The 21,710-nt window shown below is 38.9% G+C and overlaps 1 long non-coding RNA gene across 5 annotated transcripts in view; it reads left to right on the forward strand.

Moving 5' to 3' along the window:
- LOC102165048 (uncharacterized) overlaps positions 1 to 21,710 on the forward strand; it is a 1,242,341-nt gene that overhangs the window by 687,899 nt on the left and 532,732 nt on the right. The window lies entirely within an intron of this gene.

Here is a 21,710-nt window from a genome sequence, read left to right on the forward strand (position 1 = left end):
ATTTCTGCTGTGTAGCAGTGACCCAGTCATACATATATGAAAATTCTTTTCTCATATTATTTTCCATCATGTTCTATCACAAGTAATTGATATAGTTCCCTATGCTGTACAGCAGGACCTCATTGCTTAGCCATTCAAAATGTAATACTTTGCATATACTAACCTCAAATTCCCTGTCCATCTCACTCCATCCCCCTCCTGCTTGGCAACCACAAGTCTGCTGTCCATGTCTGTGAGTCTGTTTTTGTTCTGTAGGTAGGTTCATCTGTGCCATATTTTATTTTATTTATTTATTTATTAATTTGTCTTTTTGCTATTTCTTGGGCCGCTCCCGCGGCATATGGGGGTTCCCAGGCTAGGGGTCGAATCGGAGCTGTAGCCACCGGCCTATGCCAGAGCCACAGCAACGCAGGATCCGAGCCGCGTCTGCAACCTACACCACAGCTCAGGGCAACGCCAGATCGTTAACCCACTGAGCAAGGGCAGGGACCGAACCCGCAACCTCATGGTTCCTAGTCGGATTTGTTAACCACTGCGCCATGATAGGAACTCCAAGTAGTCTGTTTTTTAAAGAGGCATATCTTCCCCTCTGTCTTCACCAGCCTGGCCTCCTCATGTTTCCCGAAAATGCCATAATAGTTTCTGATTTCTGCTTAAGCTAGTCTCTCTGTAGAATCCGTTTCTTCCTGTCTCTCTGTTTGGTCTCCCTGCTTCTAACTTCACCAACCTTGTGATTACATCCTCCATAGAATTTTTTTGGCACCATTAATTTGATACCTTTTATATTACCTTGGTTTTATATCCTTTAAAATTTATGTCCTATGTAATTTCCATAATTGTATCATGGTCTCCTGGAGGATGTTTTGCATTTGCATACTCAAGCATCCATGGTAAGAATTCAGTAAATATTTGTGGGTAGTAGTGATGATTAATCCACAGCTGATTCTGGGTAGGGGAAATTACCTGTCCAATGCAAGGGAGGCAGGAGAGATTTTGGATTGATGTACAGAATTGATAGGATTAAGAGAATATGGAAAAGAAGAGACCAGTTAAGAGTCCATTGAAGAAATTTATGCCAGGGCAGAGGTAATGGCACTAGGAATGGGGAGGATGGAACAAATCTGAGAGATATCTGGAAGAGGAAAACTGTAAGATTATAGTACACATTCCATTCAAGGGATGAAGGGTAAAGTCAGACAAAACAATGATTCAAAGGGATACATGCACCCCAGTGTCCATAGCAGCACTATTCATAGTATCTAGGCCATAGAAACAACCTAAATGTCCATTGGAAGATGAATGGATAAAGAAGATGTACATACATGTAATGGAATACTATTCAGCCATAAAGAGTAAAATGATGTCATTTGTAGCAACATGGATGGGCCTAGAGATTATTAAAATGAGTAAAGTAAGACAGAGAAAGACAAATATGTGATATCACTTATATGTGGAATCTAATAAAAAATGATACAAAAGGATTTATTTAAAAAACAGAAACCCTGCCATGCCATGAGAGTTTGTGATCTCTGCTTTAAGCTTGTCTCTATAGAATCCATTTGGTAAGATTTCAAAACCAATGGTATGGTTACCACAGGTGAAACCAATGAGGGTAGGGACGAATTGAGAGGGTAGGAATAACATATTCACATTACTGTATAAAATAGGTGATTAATGAAAACCTCTTGTATAGCAGAGGAAAATCTACTCAATAGTTTGTAATAACCTATGTGGGAAAAAAAGAATGGGTATATTTATATGTGTGATTGATTTACTTTGCTGTACACCTGAAACTGATTTACTTTGCTGTACACCTGTAAATCAACTATATTCCAATAAAATTAAAACACCCAACAATCTTAACCTAGTTATTGCTGATAAAAAGGAAACATTTTGAGAGAATGGAGGAATAGCACAGGCAACCTGGGGCTAGGTTGTATTGCCAGGCTTCATGAGAGTCTGGGGAAGGAACTAGACAGCCAGGGATCTGCTCCATTCTTTGTTTTCTCCTCAGAATTTCTTTTTTTTTGGTCTTTTTGCTATTTCATGGGCCGCTCCTGCGGCATATGGAGGTTCCCAGGCTAGGGGTCCAATCGGAGCTGTAGCCGCCTGCCTACGCCAGAGCCACAGCAATGCGGGATCCGAGCTGCGTCTGCAACCTACACCACAGCTCACGGCAACGCTGGATCGTTAACCCACTGAGCAAGGGCAGGGACCGAACCCGCAACCTCATGGTTCCTAGTCGGATTCGTTAACCACTGCGCCACGACGGGAACTCCTCCTCAGAATTTCTTTAAGTACTCTGGTGTGTGCATAGCCAAAGCTACCCACCCTATCGTTCCTGGATTTGAATGTTCTCAATTCAAGTTGGGAGTTCAGACTCATTCGTTTCCACCCATGATCTAATAAGCTGTGGCTAGGGCCAAAGGGTCTTCAAACAAAAATGAGGATGCTGGGGCCCAGCCTGTGGATGTGGAGGCAGTTCTCAGAAAAGGGGATGTTTATTATATCTGAAGAGTTAGCAAAAGAAAGAGCAAAACCCGAGTGGCAGAAGGGAAGCAGGATCAAATACATATGTTTAAGGTGGAAAGAAATGTGTGTTTAAAGACAGGAGACATGAGATCCTTAGAGAGGAATGGCTTAAGGAAGGAAGTAATTGGGAGTCCTAGAGAAGGAAAAGGGTATATGGAATCTAATGAATAAATAGAGGGGCTGACTTCCAGGAAGAAAGAGGAAATTTTTACTTTGGCACTAGGGAAATGAAAAAACAAAAAGTGATGTTGATATGAAGAAAAGGGAAAGTAAGAGGCTCCTACTAGGTATCTGGGATAGATAGAATAATGGCCCCCAAAGATGTCTTGATCCTAGTCTCTAGAAAATAGGAATATGTTACATTACATGGCAAAAGGGAGTTTGCAGATGTGATAAAGGATCTTGAGATGGGGAGATTCTCCTGAGTTATCTGTGCAGGCCCAATGGAATTACACGGACCTCATAAGAGGGAGGTAAGAGTATCCATATTAGAAGAGGAGATGTGATCATGGAGGCAGAGGTCAAAGAGAAGGAGAGATAGAGCAGGAAGAATTTGAAGACGGCAGGCCTAGTAGCTGTGTAACCTAAGGCAAATTATTTAACTTCTCTGTGTCTCAGTTTTCTCATATATTAATTGGGTGATTATATGTGAAGCATTATATATATGAACAGTAGCTCACAGTAAATTCTCAATGAATTATTAAAATAATTGTTACCATTCATGCGGGGTTTGTACCAAGATTCTGATGTTAAGTCCCATAGTCATAATATCGAGGATTCAGTGACATTTAAAAATTGCATATCCACTGCTACTGTATTTAGCCTCCATTTGGTATTGTCTTTAAAATGTAACCTTAAAATGAAATCAAAAGAGACTCCACCTTCATAATAGGCCCCTTTGGCTTTAATGATTTTCACTCTCCCATAAATTCTATGTCAGGATTGACAATCAGCAAGGAAAATTCAACTCTAACTCTCCATTTTTCCAGTTTTGCCCTCTGGAGCAGTGCCAAGCTGGAGTTAAAATTGAAATGAAATTCAGTTTCTTCTTTTGCTCAAGTCATAGAAGGCCTGTCTGAAGGTTTTTTAGAAGTTTCAAACCAATTCAAAACTGGTTCTTGAATATAGGCCTTTGGCACTGAGAAGGTTTTAGATGAAAGGCTCTGAATCTGAGGTGTAGCTGCAGTTCCCATGAGGGAAATGCTTATTTATTAATTTAACCCAGATACTCTATTTCAAATTTGTCAGAGGTTAGTACTTACCATTATTATTTTTCTATCAGCGTCTTCACTAAAGTCAGTGGCTGTACATATCTTTGATCTGAGAAAGTACAGCTAAATTTCTCTCTCCTTCACTTGAGGTAGCCCTCAAGCCTCGCATTCCCCCACCCCCACCCCGAACTCCTGAAGTTCTACTTATCTTTCCAGATTCAAATAGGGTCCCTTTTTTGAGGCAATCTCAGAAATAATCTTTATGAGAACATATATAATGCATATCCTCAGATCCTGGTCCCCTGGGGGTGGGACAGAGAGCACTGGTAATTCATCTTGAAATTCCCTATGATGCCTTGCAGTGTGTTAGATGGCTTAGCAGATACTTGTGGTATTGAGCTGAAAACATCTGATCATTTGGTAGGACTTCAATGTCATGACAAAAAGACTCATATTTTAATAAGTATTCACCTTTGTAAACTAATTGGAAGATTCTTCTTTTATTAGAATTGGTGAACTTAAAATACAGAAAAAAGAGATTTTTTTTTTTTTAAAGTCCAAAGCATTATAGTATTTATAGTCTCAGGTTCCACAGATATAATAGGTTGGAGCATGATTAATTCATAGTATACATAGGAAATAAGAGGTTTGATGGAAATTCTCTCAGTTGTTAGTGAGAAGACTACCTTTCCTTCTCCAAGAAGAAGGATGCTATCTATGGTGTGGACAATGGCTGGCTGGTCTTAAGTCTCTAAGCCAGTGTTAAAGGGTTGGATCTCTAACTGGGTGGGTTGTTTTCCATTTGCCCCTCTTGTTCCCCTGCCCACTCTCCGCCCTCATGCCCCAGAGGCTGACCTTTCCAGATTGCACCTCCCTTGTTCACCTGCTGACTGCCTTCCAGGTTGGTTTGGCCAACAGAAGGCACCAACAGGTCAGGAAAAAGATGCTGGGGGTATTCTTTTTCTGTTTCTTCCCTGTTTTTACATTGCATTGCTGGCAGCATCTGGGTCCCTTCACAGTGACCACTCCTGCTGGAACCTTTCTCCATAGCTGGTTAATTCTCCTATGTCTCATAGGAGGTAACAGTTCCTCACTGTTGCTAGCTTTATCAATCCTGCTTCCTAAAGCCTGCCTTCACCTTTGTGACAAATTCTTTCATTAATCTTTATTTAAAACATCTGGAGTGGATTTTTTTTGTTGTTGCTGAGACATTAACAGTTACACTGCCAAAAAAAAAAAAAAGTTCTCTTATGGTGCAGTGGGTTAAAGATCCAGGATTATTACTGCTATGGCTTGGGTCACTGCTGTGATGCAGGTTAGTTCCCTGGCCTGGAAACTTCTGAATGCTATGGGCATGGCCAAAACCAAACCAAACCAAAACAGTCACACTGTCCAAAGGAAAGGCCTAATAAAAGGTTAAATCATTTTAAGCGAGAATTTTAATAGTCTTTACTCAGTTAAATCTTCCTAAGTTCCTTACTATGTCCCAAACCCTTCCTTAGCTGGTGGCAGAAGAGGCATTACAGAGAAGAAAACCTGTCTCTGATCTTAGCTGGTCACAGTCTGGTGCTGTGGTCTCTGAAGGGATCTTTAGATTCTGGGAAGAAAATTTCTATGTAGAATATTAGGAAAGTTGAATAACAATATATTACATATTTGAAAGTTGGGAAGAGAATAGATCTTAAAGTCTTCAACACAAGAAAAAATTTCTTTTTGTGACTAGGCTGCTGCTGTATATTAGCTAGACTTATTTTGATGATCATTTCATAATACATACAAATATAAAATCATTATATTGTGCACCTGAAACCAATATAATGATGTGTGTCAGTTATATCTTGATAAAAATAAATAAATTTGATATATGTATTTAAAACTATCTATAGAATAGAGGACAATTCTGACAGGTAAGAAGGAGTTCCCAACATAGAAATATGGAGCAAAGCATTTTCACTTGTTTGCATTTGGCATATTGTGTCTAATTGCAATTTCCTATGTTACTCAACAAAATTAATATTATGAAAACAAAGCCTTTAAATATAATGAAATAAAAACTTAAGATTCAAAACCAGTCTTAAAGACATGAGGTATTTTGCTCATAAAATAGAACAATGCTAGAAATTTGCTTTTTCCCTTTTTTTTTTAAATCGTGGAGACAAGTCGCTATCAGGTATACTGTTGAGGATATTCCAAAAAGTTAAACATGCTTAATCTGTTCCTCCAGGTTAAAATTGCTTTAAAATAATGAGAATATAAACTGCTCTGCAAAAGAAGCTTATGTTACAGAGGGAGAGAATTTTGAAAAGATTCTATCATTGTGTAATTTTGTGGCCAAAATTAATATACTGATTTTTATCAAAAATTTCTGGCCTGTATACCAATCTCTCAAATGAAGAACTACAGAAAGTGTTGAGCCCATTTGTTAAAAATATATATTGTATCACTTCCCAATTAGTTTGGAGATGACCGAGAGATTTTAAGATGAAAATCTATTAGGGAAATCTCAAAGAAGATATTTTTCAAGTTTGACATAATGGAATTGAAAACTATGTCATAACCAGTGTCACACTTCTTCCATTAGACTTGATGAATTTTTGTGAGGTAATTTTCTAGCTATGAGAGATATTAAAACTAAATATTGAAATTAACTGAGCCTAGAATGAGTGTCCACTTGCCTTATCACTAAAAATTTTACTGAGTTCTAATAATGAAGATATCTCCCTTTTCTAAAAAGTAAATAATAAACATTTTATTTAATTTATGTGATTCTTTTTTTTTTTTTTTGGCTTTTTAGGGCTACACCTGCAGCATATGGAGGTTCCCAGGCTAGAGATCCAATTGGAGCTGTAGCCGCCAGCCTACACCACAGCTACAGCAATGCCAGATCTGAGCCACGTCTGTGACCTACACTACAGCTCACGGCAATGCTGGATCCTTGACCCACTGAGTGAGGCCAGGGATCGAACCCACAACCTCATGATTCCTAGTTGGATTTGTTTCTGCTGCACCACAACGGGAACTCCTATTATTTCTTTTAATAATTAGCAATTTAAAATAAGTTACTAGAGATAAAAGAATATTTTCACTGTTAAGTAAAATAAATCTTATTTGAAACACATTGTGGGAGTTCCCTGGTGGCCTCGTGGTTAAAGATCTGGCGTTGTCACTGCAGCAGCTCAAGTCACTGCTGTGGATTGGGTTCAGTCCCTGACCTGGGAACTTTTGCATGCCATGAGTGCAGCCACAAAAAAAAAAAAAAAAAAAAAAAAAAAAAAAAGGAAAAAAGAAAAAAAGTAGTTTCCATTGTGCCTCAGCATGTTGAGGATCTGGGAGGATGAAGATTTAATCTCTGGCCTTTCTCAGTGGTTTAAGGATCTGGCATTGCTGCAAGCTGTGGCATAGGCTGCAGATGCGGGTTGCACCTGGTTTTGCCATGGTGTGGCACAGTCCTGCAGCTGCACCTCTGATTTGACACCTAGCCTGGGAACTTCAGTATGCTTCAGGTTCAGCCATTTAAAAAAAAAAGTATTGTTTATGACATCTTTGATCTTTTAAATATTTCTTTTTTGTATATATTTTTAATGCATATGTGTTATGTATATTACTCCATGTAATTAAAGCTGGAAGAAGCTTTGGAATTCATTTAGCCTAGCCCTGCCATTTCAGCAATGAAGAAACTGAGGCAGAAATAGAGAAGGTGCCTGGGATTAGAATTCAGAGAATTCTTTTCTCTGTATCACACTTGCTTTAGGCTGTAGTATTTAGGAACAGTAAAATGTAGACTTCATTCTCTTTGTCTTGTAGGTGACAGCCTGTTGCTGGTGTGGAGTGGTGAGTCCATTGATGGGAAACGTAAATATTTGCCAAATCTCCCAAAAGTGTGGCTTTGAGATGACAGCCCTCTCAACTCTGTTATCCCTGGAAGTACAATAAAGTTCCAGAGCTGGAACTTGGGATTTGTTCATAGTCTACATATTCCCCATAAGGCAAATTACTCATTCCTTCCATTCACACAGCAAAAAATAAAACCACCAAGAGCAGTGGAAAGTCTTTACTGAGAAGTGGGAAAACTATGACTGCCATGCAGAAGCATTCACCCAGTTGTACTGCGTTCTTTGGGAGAGAGGCCTTGCATGGGATAACTGGGAACTTGGTTGTCAAAAATGGTAGCTATGGCATTAGGGTTCTCTTTCTTCTTTTATTTTTGTTTTACTTTATTTTATTTTTGGCTGCCTCCATGGTATGTAGAAGTTCCCAGCCAGGGATCGAATCTGAGTCACAGCTGTGACCTAAACCACAGCTGTGGCAACGCCAGATCCTTTAACCCACTGTGTGGGGTCGGGGATTGAATCTGTGTGTTAGTGGTGACCTGAGCTGCCACAGAGATGGTGCTGGATCCCTAACCTATTGTGCCACAGTGGGAACTCTTCTTATTTTCAGGAAGGGCTAAACAACTCCTTCTAGGATGGTTTTTCCAACAAATAGAATGCTTAAACTTGGGGAGGAAGAACCAGAATTGGATGCATCCTATTGGAAGAGGTGGTAGTTCTATTCTAATATCTCTTCTCAAACGCAGTCTATGAGTTACCAAGTCCTTGGTGTTTAAAATCCCTGGGGGAAGTGCTATGTGATACAGACAAATCCTAGGTCTTTCATTGCTGCATGCTAATTGAGAGACCTTGGGCATCTGATTGAAAGGGAGTGAGGTGCTACAATGGGATAGCAAGGCCACCTTTGTAGTGGCTTTGTGAGGACTAAATGGGACAAAATATGGAAAATCACACAGTGCTAGATATGCAGTAAGTGATCAATGATCACTATAGTATGAGATACTATACATAGAGGGAAGGTATGGAGAATAATATACTGAATACCTCTCATTACATTCCTCTGTATGCACCCCCCAACCCTGTATGAAACCGAGGTCCTATATTGGTGCTTACATTGCCATAGATGTCTTGCTAAAAATGATAGATAGCATATTGTTTGGTTGTTTTAAAATATAATACCACTTGGTGTGCTTCATTCTGTAACTTCATTTTTGCTTTATGTTTGTGAGGTTCATACTTGTTGGTCTGTGAAGTTTAATTTGTGTCATTTTCATAACTTATTCTCCTGATGATGGATATTTATGTTGTTTCAATTTTTTTCTTCCTGCTGCAATAAATGCTAGCAATCACAGTAATTTCTGTATGCCTCCATTTTTCTTATTTGTAAAATGAGAGTCAGAGCACTTTCCAGTTTACAGGATGCCTTTAAGTCCCGTTATAGCCTCCTATAGACGGAGATCAGACTCACACTGGGGTTTTCTGGGTCTCAAACCGATACTCATTACAGTATCTTATGTTGTGAAAGTTCTTATAAGCTCCAAAGATTTTCACCAATGTGGAATAACATCATCATTGCTAAAAAGTACCTTTTGCAGTAGCTCAAAGCCCACTTGTTCTTTCTGTTTATCTTTCAAATAGGGTTTCAGATTCCATAGCTGAATTTTCCCAAACCAAAGCCTTGCAAAACACATCCAATTTTCAATTTTCCATCCTGAGGTAAAAAAATAGTTCCTCGCAATAACTTTGGCATTTGCTGCCTGGTCAATGTGGCTTTTTAGTGAGTTTCTGTATAATCAAGATTTCCATGGATTTTAAGTTGAGTTTTTACCAGTATAAAATTAGTACAAGATTGTTATATAAGCATTTGGAAACTAAATGCAAAGAGAAGAAAAACTCACTCAGAAACAAGTGCTGTTATCATTTTTGTTAACATCTCTTTCCAATGATATTTTCAATGTGTTTGTATAGTTAGGCTTCTGCTGTTGATCCAGTTTTGTATCCTGAATTTTCCACTTAACTTTATAATGTAAGCTTTCCCTCTATGGACTTTTAGTGGCCAAAATTTACCCAGAAAGGAAGTCTGCATCTCCAAGGAAGCTCATTCTCAGAAAGGAAAAAATTCTGTTCTTCATGAGGTTATGGGAAAAATGCCTTTGGTTGTTCAGGCTGTCCTTGAGTAACTATTAATGTGCAAGTAAACTTCTGTTTTCTGAGTTCGGTTTCCATAAAGATAATGGCTTGTGTAAAGAAAATAAGTAAGATGTGTGTGTTTGTACACACATTTATACATCATATGTGTGTGTATGTGGGAGTATATATGTGTATATATGAGTAGATGTTTGCACTTACACATGTACACACATTCACACAGAGACACACACTCCTTAGGGAAGGAGTTGCAATATGATAGACACAAAGTACTATATTACTATTATTTTATCATTTTAAACTTATTTTTATTCTGGCTCTATGTTTTGATCTAAATCTTAGGCTTCTTCCAGGAAGGGGGTGAAATAATGATTAATGACAGCGGTAGTCCAAGTTAATTTGTTGTTGGAGAACTAATTGCCCATTCTAGTTTCTCCATCAGTGTAACAAGACAACATGTAACCACTGACTGTTTGTTTATGATGAAGCTAATTAAAGTTAATTAAACAGATTTGAGTTCACAATACAGATAATTACAAGTAATTAAGGTACACTAGGCTTATAGTGTACAGAGAAAAGTATCTTTGAAACCTGAATTGGGATCTAGTTTCCTCAGATTCAGTGAACATGTTTGTAATATGAACAGCAATGAAGTCAAGAAATCTGCCAAGGAAATTTTTTTTCCATAATCCATCACCAGCTTTTAAAAATGTTACATCATAGTTGTCTAATATTTTAATTCATAAAGTATATAAGTTAATGACTTTCCCCAGGCAGGGTACAACATGCAGAGGAGCCAATGTGAGGTTATGGAATAGTTTGTTTTTTGGAAGTGTTGAAATGTTTTTGAATTTCTAGTGAATAATACTGAAATATATTTTCCAATTTACCTGAATTCACTGTGGCCTCCTTTTGTGACTCCAGAGTATGTAACAACTTCACTCCCATCACCACAGAGGAGGTGGAAAACATCTCTTGATTTCAGACCAGAACTCTGTGTAGGTCCTTAACAGACTGGTCCAGCAGAGAATAATTCTTGATGAGGCCCTTAGGTGACCAGTCTCTGGATGAGCTGGGAGGCAGAGCCATTGTTACTTTCTGACCTGAGAGCTCTGCCTGGCTCACAATTGGGATTATTTAATGAAAGAGAAGTAACAGTGGGAGTTACTCCATTTTGGTGTCTGTCCTTAAAAAACTAGTTGGGTGGGTTCCCTGGTTCTAGTAGGCTAGAGGTGGGAGAGATGTATGCTAGTAAAATATAAAAAAAAAAAATGGCAGTATTTGAATGTGGGTTTTACTGAACACTTTTGGGACAGTGTTTCAGATCCTATTGGCATCACCTTATTCCAGCCAGAGCAGTAGCAATGAGCTCCTCTTAGGTTCTGAGCAGCTTCATGTACTTTCAGTAGGACAACACCCTTAGGCAAGTCCTTTCTTGCTTCCTGTACTAGGGATTCTGTGCCCTTGAGGTCCTGCTTGGTACTCAGTATTCATAACAGGAAAGTACTGGGGAGTTAAAATGCTCTGTGGGTGATCTTTGACCAACCCTTGACACATGCTTCTTTTCTCTTTTCCCGGTGGGGAGCCCATTTGATAAGGTGATTTAACACCTATTGGCTAACTCGATATCACATCTTTGTTGTGGTTCTTCTTCCTTTCCTCTTTCATTGTCCTGTCCCTCACCTCTGACCCCTGGGATCCCACTACCAAACAAGCTACTTGAATGTAAGCCATTGTCTCATTGTTTAGGGGATAATCCAGGCAAGACAGGTTGGGCTTGGATGCACAGGAAGATATTAGGCCTGCGAATAGCAGTAGAAGACGATGGATGAAGGGCAAGCTAATGAGGTCAGTTTGGTTTATTCTCAATTTGAGGCTACAGATAGGATTCTGGTCACAAAGCTCAGTTTGCATCAGTGATATTGCTAGCCAGGGTTTTCCTGAGATTAGAATCCAGGTTTCTTAGATCCTAATTTTAGCTTCTGATGCTGCAGTGATGAGTCTTCAGTTGCTTTTATTTCTTCAAGGGTAGCAGTTTGTATTTAATCATCTACTGATGTATAAAAAATTACTCAGAAACTTGGAAGTTTAAAACAACGAACATTTATGATCTTGCACAGTTTTGGAGAATCAGGAATTTGGGCATGACTTCGCTGGTCCAGGGTCACTCATGAGGCTGCAGTCAAGTTGTTGGCTGGAGCTGCTGTCTATGAAGAGTTGACTGGGGTTGTGGGGTCTGCTTCCATTTCACTCATGTTGCTATTCTCATAGACTTCCCTTCTTCACTATGGGGGCCTCTCCATTGAGCTGTTCATTATGGCTTACCACAAAGTGAGCAATCTGAAACAAAAGATCTATCAAGAAAGAGAAAGAACACCCAAAGCAGAAGCCATGGTCTTTTATTAAACTTGAACGTGACCTACCATTACTCCCATTGTATACTGTTTGTCACACAATATTAGCACAATCTGGGAGGGGGAACTACACAAGGGTATGAATACTAGGAAGTGGAGATTATTGGGGACCATCTTAGGGCATGCAATTACACAGTCTTTTCATTTTCTTCTTTTAGAGATTTATTATATAACTAGAGTGCAAAAAAAAAAAAAAAATCAACACTGTAGAAGAATTTAAATGAAGAGTTAAACTCTGCCTAATGTCCTATTCCCCAGGCCCAGTCCTCATAGATAATCGCTATTAACTGTTCATTTTTTTCTTCCTAGTGTTTAACAACTGTGTTAAATAACTCTAAATAGTAGACTTTAATTTCTAAATTTGTCAGAGATTTTGTTCACTTACACAACTCCTACTTTCATTACCCTTCTACTTCCTAAATGTATTGGTGACATAATTATTTTTAATTCCCCTCCTGGTTGCCTTAGATGTTTAAGATGTACTTAAACATTTGGTTTTAATCCTTCTTTATAAATATGGTCTCTTGACTCCACTACATAAGATTAGAAACTTAGTATTGCCTCTCCTCACTTTTAACTTCTGTCAGCTATTTAATTCCTTTAATCTTATGGAAGTTAGTAATATTTACATTCTGTTCTATAAGTTTACTCACTTTTCATTCCTTGACTATAGATTGACTCTAATTTTTACTTTTTGGTCTTTTTTAGGCCCATACTCATGGCATATAAAAGTTCCTAGGCTAGGGGTCGAATCTCAGCTGTAGCTGCTGGCCTATGCCGCAGCCACAGCAACTCAGGATCTGAAGCTTGTCTGCAACCTATACCACAGCTCATGACAATGCCAGATCCTTAACCCTCTAAACAAGGCCAGGGATTGAACCTGCAACGTCATGGGTACTAGTTGGGTTTGTTACCACTGAGCCATAGCAGAAACTCTCAAAGAGTTTTTTTATTTTGTACTTTTGCTCTGTGTTTGGGGAAATAGCCCTGACTGTCTTTCAGATCAGGTACATTCTTAACAGAATTGAGTAACTTCAGTTCCTCTTTTGGATTTGTTCTTGCTGTTATTCTCTGGTTGTTCCCTTTTCGCAGAAGTCTGTGTGTGTGTGTGTGTGTGTGTGTATGTATGTGTCACCTTTCTAATTTCTTTGATCATTGTAGTCTTTCTCATTTACCTTCTCAGACTGTTCTTTCTCTAGCCCCAGCGCCTATGTAATATGCTCTCCTCAGCCCAGTCTTTTATTGCATTTAGAAAACAGTTGTTCAAATCTCTAGCAGGGTGACATTGCTAAAGCCAGCCTTCTGTATAAACATGGAAAAGTGGTACAACATTTATTTTTGACCTTCTTGGCAGCCTAACTCTTCACAGAGAAAACCTGTCATCTGTTTTATGATGGAAAAATGTGAGCCTAGACTCCTTTCCTTAGAAAGAGTTGGAGATCTCTATGAAGATCACAAGATTTAGCCACCATTTTACTAAGAATAGTGCCCATTTATGGAGTGTTGTCTCTGTGTCTGAGACCTGACACATATATTATCTCTTTCTTTCAAACAACTTTGAAAAATAATTACTATTACTTCATTTAATAAAGAAACAGGCTCAGCCAGTTAAAATAACTTCTCTGAAGTCACCCAGACAGTCAAAACTAGGCTTTTAGCCTAGGTCTGTTGGAGGCTCTAAGCCATTACTTTTAAAAGGCTTCCCTCTATGGCTTGACAAAAGAGGAATAAATATTGCAACATTTCAAAAGGCTCAAAATTTTAAATCGTTTTCTCAGTTTGCTAAAGACAGTGTTTTCAAAAGCAGCATTTGGCATAATTCTCATCTTCCTTCATGTACAGTACTATTTTAAGAGACTAAGACTTGTTTATTGAGCGAAAGCTTGTATAGAATTTTGAAGAATACTCTTGCAAATAAATGGATTTATTATCTTGTGCAGAGAGAGGGATGAGGTTTTTTTTTTTTTGTTTGTTTGTTTTTGTCTTTTGAAATGAGACTGAACTGTGAGTTTGAATTATACTTGATGAATTAGAATAAATAATGTATGAGTATTACTTAAAGTGAGACTTAGACAATTTGGATAGCAAAAGATCTTTATCAAGATCTTCAGTGGTTAATCAGGTGCTATAATGTGGTGTGGGGTGAAGATACAGGCCAAGGAGTTCTAGGATTTATAAAACATAGGACTATGAGAAAAATGAGTAGCCTATTTGTCAATTAAAATTCTTATTTTGGAAGACATCCCAGCATAATGTGTGCTGGCAAAATAAAACCACACACACACACATCAACCAAACAAAGGATGGGAAAGAGGTGCAAATAAAGGGTTAAATAAATTATGTTATACATAAAATGAAATCTGTTGTGCCCCATACCTAATTGCCACTCCCACAGGCTACACTTGGGCCTATGCAATTGCACCAACATAAGCCCTTTCTTGAATAATTTGCCTTTTCTCTGCATTTTGGTATAGGCCTTAATTAGCCTGTTCCTAGAATTCTCCCATAAATTCACATTTCTGAAGCTCTCTTGCTAATTTGACTTATACTCCCCCTACTGGCAGACCAAACAATTATCGTGGACTCCACCATTGCCAAAATCATAGGATGTTTGTTAAGTACCAAAAAAGCTTTGTCTTTAATTTGCTATGCTCTTGGGACAACCAAAGGATGCAAAAGAGGATTTTTCTTAATGGACACTGAACCTACAGGAAACCTTCCCTAGATGATGACTTCCTCTATATGGGTTCATTCCATTATTGTTCAGAACAACAGTTCCCTAGACAGCAGACCAAATCAAAATGCGTACCCAGTAGAGTGTAATTTTTTAGTTCTAATTAACCAATTCTCTCTCCTTCAATGTAAATGACTTCTCTTCCTACTTTGAAATTTTTCCACTTAAGATTTATTCAGTGCAAATTTTAAAGTAGATTAAAAAATAAATCTTTAAATCTGTTTTAAAGATAAATGCCTCCTTCAAGCCTTGTCATCAGATACAACTCAATAGATTCATGTGTGCTGGAGGCACTGTCAATGATGTTTGGGGGTAGGTAGTGTTTTTATTTCTGTTTTATATTCTCTTCTCCCTCTCCTAACCATTTGAGTAAATGGAGATAGGTGGATTGGCAGATAGCCGTTCTCTCCTCTCCCAGGACTGGATGCAGAGAAGGTGACTATTCTCTCTGCAGAACCTCCTTTTTTGAAAAGTTCAGTCCCTTCTTTTCAGAGGGAAAAAATAGGGGAAAAACAAAATAACAGAACACAGCTAGCATCATTTAAGATGGTTTACAATTGGATATGCGTGAAATAATAAGAAATACGTATATTTCCAAGTTCCTGACACAGACCTTCTAAAATCTTTGCAAATAGAGGTACTAGGAGAATCTTGTATTCTACCAATTAGTCTTTGACAAACCCAGTTACTGACACAGAGCTCCTCAATCCCTTGAAATTTCCTAGATGATAGTAGTGTCTTTTGTTCTAACCAGGTGACTTTCGTTGGGCTCCTGGATGGGGGCTGGTCACCAGAAAGACCAAGCCATGATTAGTAGCTTGGAAATTTTAGCCCCAGCTCCCATTCACAAAAGAGGGGAGAGGGACTAGAAATGGGGTTAGTAATTGGTCATGCCTACTGAGTGATAAAGCTTCTATAAAATCCCAGTAGTATGGGGTTTGAGGAGCTTTCAAATTGGGGAACACATCTGTGACTTAGGAAGGTGGTGCACCCCAACTCCACCAAGGAAGAAACTCCTGTGCCCAGAACCCCTTCAATCCTCATCCTAAGAATCTCTTATTTTGGCTGTTCATCTGTATCCTTTATGACATCCCTTATTATGTAATAAACTAGTAAACATAAGTGTTACCTTAAGTTTTGTGAGCTGTTCTAGCAAATGATTGGATCCAAGGAAGTGGGGGGTGTCATAGGAACCTCCAATGTAAAGCCAAGCTAGACAGAAGTTGTGGGTAACCTGGGGACCTACTACTTGTGATTGATGTCTAATGTCAGGGATCATTTTGTGAGACTGAGCCCTTAACCTGTGGAGTATGCACTAGCTCTGATTAATGTCAGAATTGATTTAAATTTTAAGATACCTAGCTGGTGGTGTGCAATTGCTTAGTGTGTGGTAAACCCACACATCTGATGTTACAAGTGTTGTGAGTGTGGTAATATGAGTGTAAAGGATAAACACAGGGGGAGTGTGTCTTTCTGAATTGAATGTTCTCTTCTACTTGATGTTTTCTGCAGAGTTTGACTATTAAATAAAGTATTTTCTTTGGAGGAAGTGAGTATAAGATGTGTTGAATGCCATTGTTCCCATCTTGTCTTGTCTTGAGCAATATGATTTCTTACTTGAATTTCTGTATTCTACATAATAAAATATAGAAATAAATAAATGTTATGTAAAACTTATTTTTATCCTAGACTACAGGTGATTAAAAGGCCATATTTCATAAATATTAATGTAGTATTAAACCTTGGTTGGAAATCATGCCTTTCTTCTTCTCATTTAAATCGATTGAGACCTTTGCTACAGCAAAGACAAGGTACAAATAATTAAACTCAAATGAGAACTTGCCTAAGACAAGATTTTAATAGACTCAAAAATGAAAATTGTCTAACAATCTAACTTCTGTATTGAACTTCTGCTTAGCAAGATAATGTGTACTGATGACAAATACTTAGAAAACTGCGGCCCAAAGAAAAATTTTTTTAGGTAGAAGGAATTTCCCCAGAGGCAGGGGAACAGTCTTAGTCTGAGATCAAAAAACATTATCATAAAACAGACTCCCCTCTGTTTTTACAGAAATTGATGCTTATCAAAAGAATTTTAGAATTACTTATGGCCAGTAGATCTGAGGATGGGAAAAGAGCAGATGCTAAATGCCTTTACCTGGGTCATTTGGGGGTCAGGAAGAATTGATTCATTGCATTTGTCTTTAAACTCTCCCTCCTCCTTTTCACAGAGCCTTAAATTTTTTGTCCTTATATTTTAGGCGACTGTTAAGAATGAGTAAGCTCTTCCTTGGTAGTCATTAATCAACAATGCCAGGTTTCCCAGTAGGACTCAATCGAAAAGGACTTTGTTTCTTTTCCTTCCTTCCTTCCTTCCTTCCTTTCTTTCTTTTTCTTTCTTTCTTGTCTGTTTGTCTTTTTAGGGCCACACCCACAGCATTATGAAAATTTCCAGGCTAGGGGTAAAATCAGAGCTGCAGCTGCAGGCCTGCACCACAGCCACAACAATGTGGGATCTGAGCTGCATCTCAGACCTATGCCATAGCTCATGGCAGCGCTGGATCCTTAACTCACTCAGTGAAGCTAGGGATCGAACCCAAGTTCTCATGCCTTCTAGTCAGGTTTGTCACCTCTGAGCCACAGTGGGAACTCCCAAAAGGACTTTTTAAAATCCTGTGAAAGACAGACTCTCATGTCTGCTGAAGGTGATTGAAGAAGAAAACCTGGCTGTAGAGAATGCTTCAGTGTTGTGTGCAAGAAAAAGAACTGACTACAATGGGTAGGTATAGTGGAACAAAGTTTATGTCTACTTTTTCTACCCAGTGAATGTAGAGTACCTCTCTTTTTTTTCTGTTCAGCATCCATGTTTTGGGGGAATTTCCCCTCCTCCACGCCGTCTTTCTCGTGGGGTTATAGATCTTGAGACTTCACCCATGACATTAGAGGGTGGAGAGAGTTAAGTAGGCACATGATCCAAGCTAAGCCAATTAATGTCTTCTTCTGGAAATTTGGATCATCAGAGGAGATATCAGATAGGAGGTGGATTGGAATTGGACCATCTGATAGCTGAGGCCAAAGCAGCTGTCTCTAAATTACTATGCCTCTGGTGCCTGGAGTGTCCCCGATTCCTGTCCTTCTGGTGGCTGTGGTATTAGGTGCTTCCTCAACAATGTTAAGCAACTCCAGAATATTTCCAGTAAACCCCTTTTTCTTGGTTAGTATGCAAGATCGATTCCCATTGTTTACCATTAAAAAATCCATCTAATGCTTTCAGGTGTAACAGCAATTTCTGGATTAGAAATTAAACTTAGTGCATACATGAGAAGAAGAAATTATACAGTACAATGGCTCCAAATTGCCAGTAGCTTATCTGCAGGCTTATCTGCCATTCCATCGTCAAGTTCTACATCCTTCCAGCTCCAAAGCTGTCAAAGAGACCAGAGAAGCTAGTAAGTCAGTGGGTGTTTCCCAGTATGTCCTAAAGAACACTAATCCCTTGAGAAACTGTAAACAAACAGAAACATTGTGTAGCATAGTAAGATGGAGAAGCAGCATACCTTGTATGTGTTTTATGGAGATTGATATTACTCATAAACAAAGTAAAGGCTGTGGTGAGTTGTGTGGGAAAGGAAACTTTACTTTATCTAACCTAGCATTTCCCAAACTTGCTTGGGTATAAAATCGTTTTCCCACAGAATGCCTATTAATACCTCTTGGAGATAGGATTTTGTAAAACATATTTAGGGAAACAAGTGTAGAGCAATTAGAAAAGCTAGATGTTTAAACATTTATTTGGTAGAGGAGTGACAGATGAATTCTTACTTTATTCCCTTATTTCCTAAATCAGAATTGCATCTTGAATCAAATGATTTTTTTTTTTAATGATGATTTGGAGTATTTTACTGGGATCCTATTTGGGTTATTGAAATGGATATTGGATACAATGGCTATTATGATTTCAGATACCCAAACACTAATTCTTTATTTCCTGAATGAAACAGATAAATTCTTTCTAAGACCACTAGTCCAAAGGAAATGAATTCCATTGTTATTAATCTGAACATTTAAAAACCTGAGTGAATTTATCACTTAATGAAGAAAATTAACATATACCAGCTAGAACAATGATTCTCAACCTGGGGCAGTTGTTATCCTCCCCATTGCATGTGGTGATATCTGTAGATGTTTTTTGGTTGTCACAGCTTGTTTGAGGGGGATAGTACAGGCATCTAGTGGGTAGAAAGGATGTTCTAAGCATTCTGCAAAAGGATTACAACAAAGAGTTGTTCAGCCCAAAATGTTAGTAATGGTGCCGAGATGGAGAAATCCCGAGTAATGCAAATGCTCCTTGAGAAGATGGAAAGAAAGAGCCCTTTAAAGGCATTTCTATGTTCCTAAACCATTAGGCTGTGACATATTTCCCTTAGGCTTTGTGGCACCATGTTTGACAACATTAAGTCTACTTTGTTTTTGAATGTTTGTTTTTTCCCATTTTAAAAAATTTTATTGAAATATAGTTGACTTACAAGTTGTGATAATTTCTGTTATACAACAAAGTGATTCAGGTACACATATACACACGTGCATTCTTTTTCAGATTCTTTTCTCATATAAATTATCACAGAATATTGATTAAGTAGATTTCCCTATGCTGTACCAGTCATTCTATATACCACAGTGTGCATATGCCAATCTCAAATCCCCAGTTCATCCCTCCCCCACTCTCACTTGTCTCCTTTGGTAACCATAAATTTGTTTACAAAGTCTGTGAGTCTATTTCTGTCCTGCAGTAAGTTCATTTGTATCTTTTTTTAGGATTTCATATATAAGGGATATCATATGATGTTTGTTTTTCACTGTCTAACTTTACTTAGTATAATAATCTCTAGGTCCCATCCATGTTGCTGCAGATGGTGTAATCTTATTCTTTTTCATGGCTGAGTAATATTCCATTATATATGTATACCCCACATTTTCTGTACAGCATATATATGGGTCTTATTTGCCTTTACTGGCAAGCCTCCTCACTTGTAATTTTCTTGTTTCTAGTTGTGGCCTTTTCTTTCTACTTAGTGAAGTTCCTTTAGTATTTATTGTAAAGCTGGTTTGGGAGTTCCCGTCGTGGTGCAGTGGTTAACGAATCCGACTAGGAACCATGAGGTTGCGGGTTCGGTCCCTGCCCTTGCTCAGTGGGTTAACGATCCGGCGTTGCCGTGAGCTGTGGTGTAGGTTGCAGACGCGGCTCGGATCCCGAGTTGCTATGGCTCTGGCGTAGGCCGGTGGCTACAGCTCCGATTCGACCCCTGGCCTGGGAACCTCCATATGCCGTGGGAGCAGCCCAAGAAATAGCAACAACAACAACAACAACAACAACAACAAAAAGCTGGTTTGGTGGTGCTGGTTTTGTTGTCTGTAAAGGTTTTGATTTCTCCTTCAAATCTGAATGAAAGCCTTGCTGGGTAGAATATTCTTGGCTGCAGGTTTTCGCCTTTCATCACTTTAAGTATATTGTGCCACTCCCTTCTGGCTTGCAGAGTTTCTGCTGAAAAATCAGCTGATAACCTTATTGGGGTTCCCTTGTATGTTATTTTTTGCTTTTCCCTAGCCGCTTTCAGTTTTTGCTCTTTGTCTTTAATGTTGGTCAGTTTGATTAATATGTGTCTTGGTGTGTTCCTCCTTGGGTTTATTCTCTATGGTTTTTGTTGCACTTCCTGGATTTGAGTGAGTGATTCCTTTCCCATGTAAGGGAAGTTTTCAGCAATTATCTCTTCAAATATTTTCTCTGGCTCTTTATCTCTCTCTTCTCCTTCTGGCACCCCTATAATGTGATGTTGGTGTGTTTAAAGTTGTCCCAGGTGTTCTTTTAGTCTGTCCCCAGTTATTTTCATTCTTTTTTCTTTATTCCATTCCACATCAGTGATTTCCACCAGTCTGTCTTCCACCTCGCTTTCTTGTTCTTCTGCCTCCTGTATTATGCTATTGGTTCCTTCTAGTGAGTTTTTTATTTCAGCTATTGTGTTATCTCTGCTTGTTGACTCTTTAAATCTTCTATTCCTTTGTTAAATGTTTCTTCTTCTTCTTCTCTCTCTCTCTTTTTTTTTTTTTTTGTCTTTTTGCCTTTTCTAGGGCTGCTCCCGTGGCATGTGGAGGTTCCGAGGCTAGGGGTCTAATTGGAGCTGTACCCATTGGCCCACTCCAGAGCCACAGCAATGCGGGATCTGAGCCATGTCTGCGACCTACACCACAGCTCATGGCAACGCCGGATCCCCAACCCACTGAGCAAGGCCAGGATTCGAACCCACAACCTCATGGTTCCTAGTCAGATTTGTTGTTGTTAACCACTGCCCCATTTTGGGAACTCCTGTTAAATGTTTCTTCTAATTCATCGATCTTTTCTTCTTTTTTTTCCCAAAATCTTGGATCATCTTTACTAGCATTACTCTAAAGTCTTTTTCAGACAGGTTTCCTATCTGCACTTCACTTGGCTGTTATTCTGGGGTTTTGTGTTGTTCCTTCATCTGACTCATGTTTCCTCTGACTTTTCACTTTGTATAGCTTTTTGTGTGGTCTCCTTTCTGCAGGCTAGAGGGTTGTAGCCTCTCTTTCTTCTGGTGTCTGCCCTTTGTGGGTGAAGTTGATACAAGAGCTTATTATAGGCTTCCTGATGGGAAGGACTGATGCCTGACCACTGGTAGGTGGAGCTGATTCTTATCTCTCTGGTGGGTGGGGCTTTGTCTCTGGGTGTGATTAGAGGCAGCCTATTTTCTGATGTGTGGAGCTGTGTTCCCACTCTGTTTGTTGTCTGGCCTAGGGCTTCTCAGCCCTGATGGATGGGGCCAGA

The sequence above is a fragment of the Sus scrofa genome, chromosome 14, assembly GCF_054392235.1.
Source record: "Sus scrofa isolate SSC_HxYL_T2T_F1_AM1 chromosome 14, Sscrofa_HxYL_maternal_Yorkshire_Landrace_v2.0, whole genome shotgun sequence".
Classification (NCBI taxonomy): domain Eukaryota; kingdom Metazoa; phylum Chordata; class Mammalia; order Artiodactyla; family Suidae; genus Sus; species Sus scrofa.